The sequence below is a fragment of the Erinaceus europaeus genome, chromosome 21, assembly GCF_950295315.1.
Source record: "Erinaceus europaeus chromosome 21, mEriEur2.1, whole genome shotgun sequence".
Lineage (NCBI taxonomy): Eukaryota > Metazoa > Chordata > Mammalia > Eulipotyphla > Erinaceidae > Erinaceus > Erinaceus europaeus.
The window spans coordinates 866317-881189 of NC_080182.1; the positions used below are offsets into that span (position 1 = coordinate 866317).

At 43.3% G+C, this 14873-nt stretch overlaps 1 protein-coding gene across 1 annotated transcript in view; it reads left to right on the top strand.

Moving 5' to 3' along the window:
* Nucleotides 1-14873, top strand: part of CPNE4 (copine 4) — a 732756-nt gene that overhangs the window by 37648 nt on the left and 680235 nt on the right. The window lies entirely within an intron of this gene.

The following is a 14873-nucleotide window of genomic DNA, read 5'->3' on the forward strand; positions in this document are numbered from 1 at the left end:
AAAGCTTTATCACTGAGTCACATCCCAGACCATGCTAAACACTACTTTGTTTAGCGTTAGTTTACAAGACCATGAATGTCTTAGGAGTGTAATTGATACCCTATATGACTATGCTACTACACAGTGCCCACCATCCAAATACCAACATCTCACCACAAAACCTGCTGAATTCTCTCCAATCTTGCAATCCAGTCTTTCCCCTCTCTTTGGTAATCTCAGTTCTGCAGTCTGCCAAAGGTGTCTTCATTTGACTTGACTTTGTTATATATACGTGAGGTATTTCTGTATATTTGTTTTATATAAATCCTTTAAGCAAGTATTCTAAGACTAGTTAAGTAGCAATGGGTTCCTTTAACAGTTGTTTACTCTCTTTGACTCCTTCAAACTGGATTGAGTATTCTTGGGTAAATGTTCTTTCAGTTCAAGACTTTGAATATACATAATTTTTAAGGAGAAAGTCATTGAAGAATATAAAAAAGAAATGGAAAGGAAATATTTAGTGGTTCCAAGAGGAGAAAAATGCATAAATACTTTTTAAAAACATTTGAGACTTATTTTATTCAGAGAGAGAGAGATGAGAGAGGGAGAAAGGTCAGGTCATCTCTTTGGCATGTGTGGTGTCAGACATCATATTCAGGATCTCCTGCTTGTAAGTACAGTGTTCTGCCAGTTCACTACCTCCTAGGCCACTGAAATGCTTGTGATGCTTGTTGGTATACATGAGACCCTTTCTGTTTCATTTGGTTTAAATCCCCCCTGCTTAACACTATTCTATTTACATAACCACTTCATTCTATTTACTGTTAACAAGTTCCACCCTCCCTCCAGGGCATTTGTGGTTCAGTGATAGGATTCTTGCCTAATCTGCCCCCTCCTTGTCACACTCTGATTTTTACCAGTCACTTTTCTCTCCACCCTCTCTATGTCACATCCTGTTTCCACCCTACTTGGCAAGTATATATAAAGACAGCATTGTGAGTTTTAGAGTACTTTACCTTTAGTTTAGCTCAGCTCGGCTTAGATTGTGCTGCATCCTGCATGAATAAAGAGATACTGCCTACAACCCAGCCATGAGTCCCGGGTTGTCTGTTACCCGCCCGTGAAGCCAGCCCGGCGAAAACAACCTAACCCGTCGAAAACAACAATGCTAATTGTTCCTTTTAAGCCTGATTGTCTGGGCTGGTAGGATCATGTCTAACTGTGTAGGGTTTATAGAGCTGTGAACATCTCTACCTGCAAGTCCATCAGGAGGAAGGCGGCCCTCTGATTGTTGACTATTCTGATGCCATTCAGAGTGCCTTTGACAAGAAGAATCTCTGTTTACACCACTGCCAGGCAAGACTCCTTCCTCCACACCAGGAGGGTCCAAGGAAGAGAGCACGTCACAGCATGTACCATTCACTTAGTTCTGTCCTGCTCACAGAACTAATTTTATCCTAAAGAATGAATTACCCTTACCTGCAAACTTTCTGGAAATACATTTCTGTATAGGAAAGCAGAATCTATCACTCTATTATTTGGTTCTTCTAGGAACTGGACTTATTCCAGATTTTTTCTTGGTGGTTTGTGGGCCAAGATGGTGTGGGAAATAAAGAGGTGTGTCTTTTTGGAACTGTCCACTGACCTGACACCATCAATATTTGTACCACTCTCCTTCAGGAAGCTGTGCCACTTGTATGGCTAAGATAAATGGTAACTTCTATCATTGTGAGACGTTACTGGGCAGTGTCATCAGGAACAGCAAGGAAAAAGCAAACAGAGTTTCTATGATTGGTCCTGCGCCTACAAGTAGTTACAGAACTTTGGGAAATAGTGAGCTGGTGAAAAAATCATGACATATTTTTCTATGTGAAGACGTGTCATGACTTTCCCAACAACACAATACCTCCTTTTGGAAGCTGCTTCATTTATAACAGTGTGACATATGGAAGAGGGATATTTCCAGAACTACCTGACTTTGAGTGCCACGTGTATAACCTGACAGATATTTCCAGTGCAAAAGTTGAATGCTTAACAACAAGGATGTCAAATGCTTAGCACTTTGCTGCCATGTAGCCCGCAATGAATCCCATCACTGTTTCCTCTTAAGTCTGGATGTGGCCTCAGAACCTTTCTCAGTGTGATGCTCAAGAAACCACTGCCAGTTGATTGACATGTTAGACTTCCAGATGGAACCTTCTTGGCATCCCAGACTCTAAGAGTTCAAGGTGCAAAACCTTTTTTTTTTTTTAATTAAAAAAAAATTTTTTTGTATTTAAGAAAGGATTAATTAACAAAACCATAGGATAGGAGGGGCACAACTCCACACAATTCCCACCACCCAATCTCCATAACCCACCCCCTCCCATGATAGCTTTCCCATTCTCTAGCCCTCTGGGAGCATGGACCCAGGGTCATTGAGGGTTGCAGAAGGTAGAAGGTCTGGCTTCTGTAATTGCTTCCCCACTGAACATGGGCGTTGACTGGTGGGTCCATACTCCCAGTCTGCCTCTCTCTTTCCCTAGTAGGGTGTGTCTCTGGGGAAGCTGCGCTCCAGGACACATTGGTGGGGTCTTCAATCCAGGGAAGCCTGGCCGGCATCCTGGTGGCATCAGGAACCTGGTGATTGAAAAGAGAGTTAACATATGAAGCCAAACAAATTGTTGAGCAATCATGGACCCAAAGCTTGGAATAGTGGAGAGGAAGTGTTAGGGGGGTACTCACTGCAAACTCTAGTGTACTTCTGCTTTCAGGTATATATTTTGCAGTACTTTATGGATACGTGTGAACATAAGCTCTCTCTCACAGAAACTGGTGTATATCTAGGTTTTGGGACTTTGTTAGAAAGTGAACCACCTGAGATGAAATTAGAGTATACTATGAAAGGAAAGGTCTCACCCGAGTAATGAAGCTGAAGGGTTGTCATTCCACACGTGAAGTCTCTGGACACAGTCTGAGGTGAAGCATGTTGAGGTGGCCATCGTTGCGTTGGTTATGTTGTGATCGGCGGATTCAATATTATTTGATATGGATTGGGAGAGGCATACGGGAAAGTGGGCCCTATCCAAGGGTTCCAGGACTGGGTGAAGTAGGGGCTCTATAGTGGAGATGTGAGGTTCCTGCTGCCTTAGGGTTCAAAAAGACAATCGATAGTTAATGTTATCATCACATTATTTGTTAATTGGGTTAACTTTGAAAAGTCCTTTTGTTAGGGTTTGCTGTAAGTGCAAAACCTTTTTATCCTACCGGAGTTTCTATTTTCCTGAAGCTACTAAGCTGTTTGTGATGACAGACATCTTAGGAGACCTTCTAGAGTGAACTCCCACCTTGTAAATACCAAGGAAAGAGGGTCTGAATTATGAAAACAAATGAAATAGTAACACCATCAAAGGCAGAAGCTTTCATATATCATTACTAATGAATGATATTTATATGGTATTGAGTAGGGGATACAGAATTAAAGGAAAGAAAGATATTAAAGGGGCTACTGTAGCTCAGTAGTAGGGCACAAGCTTGCCATGCACGAGTCTCCAAATCTGATACAAGGCGGAGAACTGGGACTTTGGAGCCTCAGGCTTGTGAGTCTCTTTACATCACCATTCTGCTATCTACCTCTGTCCAATGTTGCTTCATCTTATGTAGTGCTGGGGTTCAAATCCAGTACATCACACATGGAAGGAAGATCTGTATCCATATCCATATCCATATCCATATCCATATCCATATCTATGGTCAGAAGAACTATGGTGGGGATGGGGACAGAACTCTGATGGTAGGAGTGGTGTGGAACCTACTAGCTTATAATCTTGTAAATAACTGTTAAATACCAATGAAAAGAAGATGTTGTGAGTCCAGTAATACTTTGAAACACATTTATATTTTTCTAAATGTTGATTTTACTGACATAAAGTGAAATAAGAAATCCTAAAAAAAAAGGCTTTCAGAAGCTAATCCATGTGCCTTCTGTCTTTCCCTAGGCATTCTTTAAAAAAAACAAAAACCAGAAATCTTTTAAGAAATATTTTCTTTTCTTTTGTTTATTTTAAATAGAGATGGAGACAAACTGAGAGGGAAGAAAAAGATAGAAAGAGAGAAAAGAGACATCTGCAGCACTGCTTCACTGTCTATGAAGCTTCCTCCCTATAAGGGTAGGTACTGGAAGCTTGAACTCAGGTCCTTCCACACTGTAACATGCGTATTCTACCAAATGTGTCACTTCCCAGCCCCTCCTTAAGCATTCTTCTATCTATCTATCTATCTATCTATCTATCTATCTATCTATCTATCTATGTCTGAATACTATATATGTATATATATATTCCCCACCTTTTTATTCATTTCTACAGTCCTGCCTTCACTCCCTTTCTAAGTCACGCTTACTCCTGTCATTACTTCTAAGTATACTTCCTTTTCCCTCGTTTTTTCTCAGATAAATGAAGCAGTGTCTGACTTCCTCCGGTGTTTTTCAGATTCTCTTCCCTCTCAGTGATGGTATAAAAGCAAAGGTTTCTGGTGGAAAGTGTTTCTGCTCCAGTGGAATTGTGGTTAGAGGCCTCTGGTCATCTTCCCCTACCACTTCCCCCCTCTGGAAATATGGATCACAGTTCTTTTTGGGTTACAGAAGTGGAAGGTCTGGCTTCTTTAATTATTTCTCAGCTGGACCTGGGAATTGGCAGGTTGATCCATACCCCCAGCCTGTTTCTGTCTTTCCCTAGTGGGGTAGAGCTCGGGAGAGGTGAGGTTTCATGACACATGGGTGAGATCATCTTCCCAGGGAGGAGGAGGTCAAGATGGAATCATAGTAGCATCTTCAACTTGGTGGCTGAAAGACAGTAAGATTTAAAGCAGCACAAAATGTTCAATTACCAGGAACCAAAGGGTGTGGATAGAGCAGATGAGAACAGGGATCTTAGAACCATCTATAGCAAACCTACAGCCAGCATCACACTCAAGAGTGAAAAACTGGAAGCATTCCCCTCAGATCAGGTACTAGACAGGGCTGCCCATGATCACCATTACTATTCAACATAGTGCTGGAAGTTCTTGCCATAGCAATCAGGCAGGAGCAAGGAATTAAAGGGATATAGATTGGAAGAGGAGAACAGGGACATTAGGGTGGAAAGAAGCTAGAATGTTGGGAGTCGGACGGTAGCACAGAGGGTTAAGTGCACATGGAGCAAAGAGCAAAGGCTGGCACAAGGATCCCGGTTTGAGCCCCTGGCTCCCCACCTGCAGGGGACTCAGTTCACAGGCGGTGAAGCAGGTCTGCAGGTGTCTGTCTTTCTCTCCCCCTCTCTGTCTTCCCCTCCTCTCTCGATTTCTCTCTGTCCTATCCAACAACAATGACAGCAGTAACAACAACAATAAACAACAAGGGCAACAAAAGGAAATAAATAAATATTTTTAAAAAAGAAGCTAGAATGTCTATTTTAGGTATGTTCCTAGGGGCCCATAACTTGAGAAATCTTTGCTGAAGCTTGATGACGGACTAGAAATATTTTCTGGGAAGATTGTGTCAGAGTTGAGAATAGAACTTGAAGACCAGATTAGGGCAGAGAGTAGCTTCAAAACTTGAGGGGAAAAATACAATTAACTGTTTACTCCACTAATCTGACCTGGCATCCACATATACTCATATTTAACACAGGAGACTGTATAACTTCTGAGATCCTGTCAGTTGAGCTCTCAGTCTATGGTGACAGCTGGAAACATTCTAGGCTGCACTCATTTCAGGACCAGTCTTCCTCCAGTGGGGCAGTCCTTACCATTGCTACCATATAGTTAGTGTAAGGTCCTGGAGAGACCCACAAAAGGGTTTTTTATGGTATTCCTGATGGAAGCAACCAGTAATAGTAAAGAGAGGGATCTGTTAGACGGCTAGGACCATAGCGTCTATGGAGGAATCCAAGAATTCCTGACTAGGACCCCAGGTGGTGAAGAGGCCTAGGATTGGCCAAAATGGCCATCATTAAGTGAGCCAGTCTCTTGCCCTTTTCCAGTTTTTGTAATCCCTTTCTTCTTGTCTGATGAGCTTACACTTTCTCCCAGTTATTAAAGTCTTGAATGTCATTTGTTGTTTCAAAGCCAGTATGGAGTCTGGCCTCAAGTTATGGGTGAAATAGGCCTAGGATTGTAGTAAGTCTAAGTTAACTTCAAGTTTCTCCTTCTCCTTCGCCTTCGCCTTCTCCTTCTCCTTCTCCTTCTCCTTCTCCTTCTCCTTCTCCTTCTCCTTCTCCTTCTCCTTCTCCTTCTCCTCCTCCTCCTCCTTCTCCTCCTCCTTCTTCTTCCACCTCCTCCTCCTTCTTCTTCCACGTCCTCCTCCTTCTTCCTCCTCCTCTTCTCCTTCTTCTTTGCATTTACTTGCTTGATAATTATAATAAAGGACAGTTGTCCTTTATATACTTTTTCCAGTTTATCTCTTGGCTAATTGTATGTAGTACTTCTAAAGATTGGCAATGGGTGACAATAATGTTGATACCCTGGTTGTTCTGTATCATGACTCTGATCTTTTTAATGAAGAACAATAATGTCAGATACCCATAACTTGAGAGATGTCTCCTCCAAGTTTACACCTTATTTCCCTGGAAATTAGAAGAGACTAAAAAATGGAAGAGTAAATCATATATATATATATATAGTTGGATAGCTAGAGTGAGTGAGGGAAGTGAAGTAGGGGTCCGTAAGCATTCTTCACACAGATGTTTGAGTCCCTGGGATAGGAAACGTTCAGGAAAACTAGAATTTGAATTCCACAAAGAACACCCACTGGGTGAGTTATACATTGACTTACTGCTACTTAGTTTTCATATCAGTAAAATACTGATGACTATCCTATTCCAGATAGGCTTCATGTAAAATTGAATGGCTTAATGTGTGCTCAGTGATTGACCTGAAACAGACAACTGCCTGCCTGCCTTCCTTTTTCCTTCCTCTCTCCTTCCCTCTCTGATTTCATTTTATTTTATTTTTATTTTATTTGTCCTTGGCCAGATCAGTACGCATCTCTGATTATTAGTGCTGCAGGGGGTCAGACTCAGGATCTCTCACACACAAGTCTTGCCTGATATCTGGCTGGCCCTCTTTCTTCCTTTTGTAGAAAGAATGAAATGATCTTAAGACTACAGCCAAGGAGAATTTGAACTTATCCGTCCATATTTGATCCAGATAGACTATTTTTAGAGACTTTCCCTCTCTACATGGAATACTTTTATGTATTTTATGGGGACTTTCCAGTTGGTGGTAGGCTGATGTTCTATTACTAAAACATTATTTTAGTCTATTTACTACATATGAGAGAAGAAAGAGAGAGAGAGAGAGGAGAGAGAGAAAGAGAGAGAGAGAGAGAGAGGAGAGAGAGAGAGAGAGAGAGAGGGAGCCAAGAACCTCAGGTAGAGCATCAGACTTGTATTGTCTGATCTGCCAAAACTATTTCTCTGGCCACCTCCTGCTCTTTTGTCTTGTACTTCTTTTGTGGATGCCAGGGACCAAGTGTCCATCAAGCATTAGCAGCCCCGGGGAAATGAGGTGTAAACTTGGAGGAGACATCTCTCAAGTTATGGGTATCTGACATTATTGTTCTTCATTAAAAAGATCAGAGGCATGATACAGAACAAACAACCACCTCGGCCCCTTGCTCTTGGAGAGGAGCACAGGGTGTGCCACCCGTAATTAGCCTGTTTTTGTTCTTAATGTTCCCAAGTCAAGCCTACAGATGGGAGCCGAGGTTATCACAGCTACTGGAAACACTCATTTGCACCAGGAAGGGAGCTTGTATTTCTCTCTTCTTCTGCAGCTCCTCTCCAATTTGACACTGAAAACATTCAGGCTGGAGGTTTAATTTGAATATCTATGGTATAAAATTACCAGTGTTCACATCCCATAGCATTTCCTGACAAATTAATTGCCAATACAATTTGCAGCACTGGGTGTGCGTGGAGGGTGGCGGGGTTGCAGGTTCAGTTTATAGGAGGTAATTATGGGTGCTCTGGCCAGGAAAGAGCAGAGAGGATCCTAACGAGGCCAGTGTTTTGGGGGGGAAGCAGCACCTGCTCCTTCCCCTGCCCTGAAGACCTGAGGTGAGGTCATCTTCCCAGAGAGTTCAGGATGGAATCATAGTAGCATCTGCAGCTTGGTGTCTGAAAGGCAGTTAAGATATGTAACAGGGAGAGTTGGGCGGTAGCTCATCGGGTTAAGCCCAGGTGGTGCAAAGTGCAAGGACCGGCGTAAGGATCCCGGTTTGAGCCCCCGGCTCCCCACCTGCAGGGGAGTCACTTCACAGGCGGTGAAGCAGGTCTGCAGGTATCTGTCTTTCTCTCCCCCTCTCTGCCTTCCCCTCCTCTCTCCATTTCTCTCTGTCCTATCTAACAATGATGACATCAGTAAGAACAACAATAATAACTACAACAATAAAAAAACAAGGGCAACAAAAGGGAAAATAAATATTAAAAAATTTAAAGCTATGAAAAAGGACAAAATGTTTAATAAACAGGAACCCAAAAGTAGGAGTAGAGCAGGTGAGAATAGGGATGTTAGGTTAATGAGAAGCTAGAATGTCTATTTTAGATATGTTCCTAGGAGTCAGTGACTTTAATAATTTTTGCTTGAGCTTGATAGTTAACATGGACGTGGGCTAAGAATATTGTCTGGGAAGATGTAGTCAGAGTTGACAATAGAACTAGAAAGCTGCATTAAGGCAGTAAACCTGAAGTGAATATATAAATACAATGAACTGTTTGCCCCTCAATCTGATCCAGTGCCCATGTATTTAACACAGGAGCCTATTTAACCTCCAGGTTCCTGTCAGTCTGAGCTCACAGTCCATGGTCACAGCTGGGAACATTCTAGGCTACACTCATTTTAGGACCAGTCTTCCATGAGAGGCAGAGTAGGATGACCCAGGCTCCTTTCAGAAACTGGGGCAATCCCTACCGTTACTGGTCTACATTGAGGGCAAAGTCCTGAAGAGGACCTCAGAAGGGTTTATGATGATGTTCCTGATGGAAATGACCAGTGATGGTGGAGAGAGAGAGAGATATCTGGGGCCAGGTGGTGGCACACCTGGCTGAGTGCACATGCTATGAACAGGGACCCAAGTTTGAGTCCATGGTCCCCGCCTGCAGGAGGAAAGCTTTGCAAGTGGTTCTTCTTCTTCTAGTGTTTGCCCTTCTTCCGTAGCCAGTCAACAGCATCAGGTTGAGCCTGATGTAAAGTTTCGAGACCTCCTTTGAATCTGGAGAGGTGGCAGTTGTTGACTATGTGGGTCATAGTCTGTCTGGAGCCGCAGGGGCAGTTCGGGTCGTCTCTGGCTCCCCGGCGATGGAACATAGCGGCGCACTGGCCATGGCCTGTTCGATAGCGATGGAGGAGGGCCCGATCATAACGTGCCAGGTCAAAGCCGGGTTGACGCTTGCAGGGGTCTGTGATGAGGTGTTTGTTCTTGACCTCAGCTGACTGCCAGCTCTGTTTCCAAGAGACTGGAACAGAGAAGTTCAGTGTAGCCGTAGGGGACCAGATTGGGTGATGAGACGTCAAGCGTTGAACAGGGTGGGCGAAGATATCCGCGTATATTGGCAGGTCCGGTCGAGCGTAGACGTGGGAAATGAACTTAGATGATGCCGCATCCCGACAAATATCTGGCGGGGCGATGTTGCTAAGAACTGGCAGCCATGGAACCGGGGTGGAACGGATGGTTCCAGAAATTATCCTCATGGAGGAATATAATTTGGAATCGACCAAGTGGACATGGGGGCTACGGAACCATACTGGGGCACAGTAAGTGGAATAGCATAATGCCAGAGATGATGATCGTAGTGTGGAAGCGCTCGCGCCCCATGAGGAGCTGGCCAGTCTTGCAATGATGTTATTTCTCGCGCCCACCTTTGCTGCAGTTTTTATGAGATGTTTGTGAAATGACAGAGTGCGATCGAGAGTAACGCCAAGATAGACTGGCTGGGCTTCATGCCGGATTCTCGTATCGCCAAGCTGCACATTAAGCTCACGTGAGGCTGAGGCATGGTGTAGATGGAAAACAGATGATACCGTTTTAGCAGTGCTAGGAATTAGTCGCCATTTTTTACAGTAATCAGATATCAGAGACACTTTGTAGACACTTTGGAAGACGCTTTGAAGAGGGTTAAACCGGGAACAGCTGCTGGCTATGATAACATCACCCCAGAACTCATTCTTAACCTGGGCCCCGCGGCAAAGAAGTGGCTCGCTTCATTCCTGACCCACATCTTGGAATCTGAGTCTATGCCCAAAGTTTGGCATCATGCGAAGATTATAGCGGTTTTGAAACCAAAGAAAGACCCAACACTGGCCGCCAGCTATAGACCAATTTCTCTCCTCTCCGTGTGTTACAAACTCCTTGAGAGGCTGCTTCTGTCACGTATTTCTCCTTTTACAGAGAAATTCCTATCACCCGCCCAGGCTGGTTTCCGCCCAGGAAGATCTACCTGCAAACAAGCCCTGGCCCTCTCAACTTACATTGAAAATGGATTCCAGAAGAATTTAAAGACGGGTGCTGTCTTTGTGGATCTCACAGCAGCCTATGACACGGTCTGGCACCGTGGTCTCCTGGTCAAGATCTCAAGATGCCTGCCTCCATGGGTGGCCAACACTATATCGTTTCTTCTCCAAAACAGAAGATTCCGGGTACATCTGGGTGACAAGTCTAGCAGATGGAGACTTGTCTCAAGTGGCCTCCCCCAGGGCTCTGTTCTGGCTCCTACGCTATTTAATATTTACATCAATGACCTCCCAGAAACTTCTTCAAGGAAGTTCATCTACGCCGATGACATCTGCTGTGCAACTCAGGCATCCAAGTTCGACATCCTCGAGGAAACACTCATGAAAGACATGTCTCTGATATCTGATTTTGCGAGTGGTAAAGCAGTGCTGCAGGTGTCTCTCTGTCTTTTTACTATCTCCCTCTACCATCTTGATTTCTGGCTGTCTTTATCCAATAAATAAAGATAATTAAAAGAGGGAGAGGAGAGAGACAGAGAGCAAGAGAATGAGGTCTATTAGAGGTCTAAGCCCACTGTATTTATGGGGGTGTCCTAGGGTTCTCTGACTAGGTGATGGGTGCTCCAGGCCACTTTTTCATCCAGACAGAGAGGAAGAGAAAATGTCTAGGTAGAGAGGAGGAAAGCTGCTGTGGCAACAAAGCTCCCTTCATTGCCACAGCGCCTCCCTTGTAGTGTGGGAACCCAGGTTGTGCGCATGGCAGCACAGATACACAACCCAGTGAGCTATCAATCCGGTCCCCTTGGCTCTGTTTTATTCAGAACTCCAGAACTTCAAACAACAATTCTGTCTGAAGCAGGGGTAACTAAATAAATAAGGGTTAAAAGGGGGGGGGGGCAGGACTCTTCTTTCTGGCTAGGCCAGAAGAAAGAAGGGACACTTTTGTTGACAGCTCTGAAAGTAACACGTCTGCTCTGAGAGCTGTGGGCAAGCCCGCTGTTGGAATAAAGCACATAATCTTTCCAAAACCAGTCTCAGTCCATTTTAAAGAACTCACTGACAAACCATTTCCCTGCATTGTACACTTTTAGACCAAATAGGTAATGTTCCCTTTTCATCTGAAGCCTCTAGAACAGTTGTAATTCTCTCATGTTGAAGCCAGTTGCTCTTGGAGTTTCTTTTATTATTATTTTTTTTATCATATTTCATTGTAAAAACAATGACATCAACACTATGAGAAAGCAGACAAATAAATAAAGTTAAGAAAGATCCCAGTTGGAGTGAGGAAGGAGTGGAGGTGGAAGGGACCAGAATAGATAAGAATCCTTAAACATCCTTCGTCAATGTTCTCAAGTGTTTAAAACATTAGCACTTTTATATATTTCTTTTCATCTCTAAGATATTTTTGGAAATAAAGGATTGTGATTGTGTGACAAAAGAAAAAAAAACACCCATCAACACAGAACAGAGACTTGCATATATTTGATGCCACTAAGTCTTGTTCTCAAGTTTTCCCTGTGATGTCAGTTGCTTTTAAGAATATTAAAGATCAGAGAGGATGAGATAATAATTCTGGCACTGTGGTATCTGGAATAATGGGATTGGAGGGAAGGCAACCAAGCTGTTTGTTGGCCAAGGTTAATGGACAAGAGTTTCACTTGTCCTCTCGATGAATTTGATCTCATCACTCAGGTATTTAAGCTACTAGGCTTCTGTCCATTTTCCTGGTAGGCCAGTCACTCTGAGAACTTTCTCAGGTAATCAGAGTCAGAAGATGCCAAGGATGAGAGGGACTTTCTATTCTCATGTTTCCACTGAGGCCCACAGATGGTGTAGGAACTTATGAAGACTATCAGTTATGTCAACACCAGAACTAGAGTTAGACTCTGAGGCCACATTGTCTATATAGCAGTAATAGGGGGCCAGCCTGTGGCTCACCCAATAGAGCTGACATGCTACCAGGCACAAGGACCTGGTTGAGCCCCAGACCACCACATGGGATCTCCTGCAAGGGGGAGGCTTCACCGGTGATAGAACAGTACTGTGGTGTCACTCCTCTCTCTGCCTCTCTGTCTACCTCTGTCTCTCATCCACCAACTTGAGGAAGGGGGGAAAATGGCCACTGGTAGCAGTATAGTCATGAAGGCTCTGAGCCCCAAAGATAAATAAGCCTAGTAGCAAAAAAAAAAGTAGTAATAAACCAAAATTACGGGGTTGGGATCAGTTACTTTACATGGATATGAGCTTTGAGCTCTTAATTTTGGGAACTCTTAATTATGTTGTTCTGTAAAAATTTGTAGATCATGTTGTTATTTGATACACTCATCCTGGTGTTGAGTCAGGAGGAGCTGGCCAAGGAGAGCAGAGAGTATATATTTTATTAAGCACCCATTATATTTTCTTTTTTATTGTTATCAGTTTATTTGTAAAATAAAAAATATCACCAAAATCCTAGGATAAGAGGGGTACAATTCCACACAGTTCCCAGCACCAGAGCTCCATATCCCATCCCCTCCCTTGAAAACTTTCCTGTTCTTTCTCCCTCTGAGAACATGGACCCAGGGTCATTATGGGGAAGCAGCCACTATTTTAAGATGCTTCCAATTTCCTTTTGCAATTTTCACACCTCCTCAAGGAAACATATATTATTGCTCTCTTATAAATGAGAAAAATCAAGGCTTATAGAAATTTAGCAATTTGTGAGTCTTTTCTACTAGCTAGACTAGGATCTGAACCTATAAATACCTGTTTCCACTCCCTCTGCAATCTTTCCACTCACTAACTTTGCATTTCCGCATTTCCTCATTCTAGCATTATGCTGTTCCTCTTCCTGGCACCAGGCAAAGCCAGCTAGCAGGGCCTTCACACTTGCACTGCTGGAGGAGGGGCAGCTTTCATTCCAGTGTAGAGAAAGAGACGCCACAATCCTAGAGCTCCCTCCTGTGCTACGGCACTGTGCACGTGGCAAGGCATGTGCTCTACCTGGTGTGCCGTCTCAGGATGTTTGGATGCACTGTTCATTTCTTTTGGCCGGCTGACCTATCTTCCATTCCTCCCTACCTTCCTTTACCTTTTAGTGCGTACTTTATTATTATTAATTTTTTTAAATGAGAGCGACACAGTGAAAGACACACACACAGAGAGAGACCAGAGCACTCAACTCTCAGCTCTGGTGGCGCCTGGGACTGAACCTGGGTCTGTGAAGTCTCTGGCACGGGAGTCTTTTGCATAATCACTATGCCGCCTTCCTGCCTTCCCTCTCTACAAGCCTTTCCTGGCCTTGTTTTGTTACTCACTAAGAGTGCTGACTCCCAGGGAACTGTGTGATCCTCTCCTGTTATTTCATGTCACTTGTTATTGTCTGATATTACATATCACTCATTTAAATTCGCTAGACTGTTCCATTCCATGAGCACAGGAATACGTTGTCTGATTCAATGCTTTCTCCTAAGCACCTGGAATCCCACCTAGCTTACTGTATGCATTCCATAAAGATTTTATGAAGGCGGGGGTGGATAGCATAATGGTTATGCAAAGAGACTCTCTTGCCTGAGGCTCCAAAGTCCCAGGCTTATTCCCCCCACACCACTATAAACTAGAGTTGAGCAATACTCTGGTAAAGATAAATAAATAAGTAAATAAATAAATAAAAAGTAAATAAATACGTATCTTGTGAGACAGTAAGTGAATTAGCAATGGAAAGTATTTCGCCGCTTGTTGATCATTTTCAATGAAGTGATATGAAAAGCTAAGTTCATCTCACTGAGACACTAGTCTATTCAACTGTGGCTTTTTTTTTTTTTCTGGCTTGAGGTAAAGTTCTTTGGAGCTATGGTTCATGAGTCAAGGAAATGAAAACTGTGTTAGGAAAGAAACTTTGTTTGACATAAATTATATATAAATTGATTGTGTTTGGGTGAGATTTGAGGATTTTTTAATTTATCTGCAGGGCAAGACTTTTCTCTTAATAGCTTTTGAGCAAGTCCCCAGGGAAATCCAGATGTTCACCTTTGGCACATGGAAAAATGTGACTGCAAACCTTTCCCTTTTATTTATGGACATTTACAGTGCAGCCGTTTATTTCTTGGTTTGAAACACCAGTTTGGAGAGAGTTCATGCATACTTAAGCATACTAAACAAGCTGACTCTACAATAAAACACTGCAGATCTTTCTAGAACAAAAGGCAAAAAGTAACCTCTCTGGAATTCTGATGAGATGCCCAGGGCAGAGCTCTCATACCAACTTTCTAGTACCAACAAAGACCTTATAAAGAAGGAAAATAGAAGCAATTACAGAAGCCAGACCTTCCACCTTCTGAACCCCACAATGACCTTGGGTCCATACTCCCAGAGGGTTAAAGAACAGGAAAGCTATCAGGGGAGGGGATCGGATAGGGAGTTCTGGTGGTGGGAATTGTGTGGAGTTG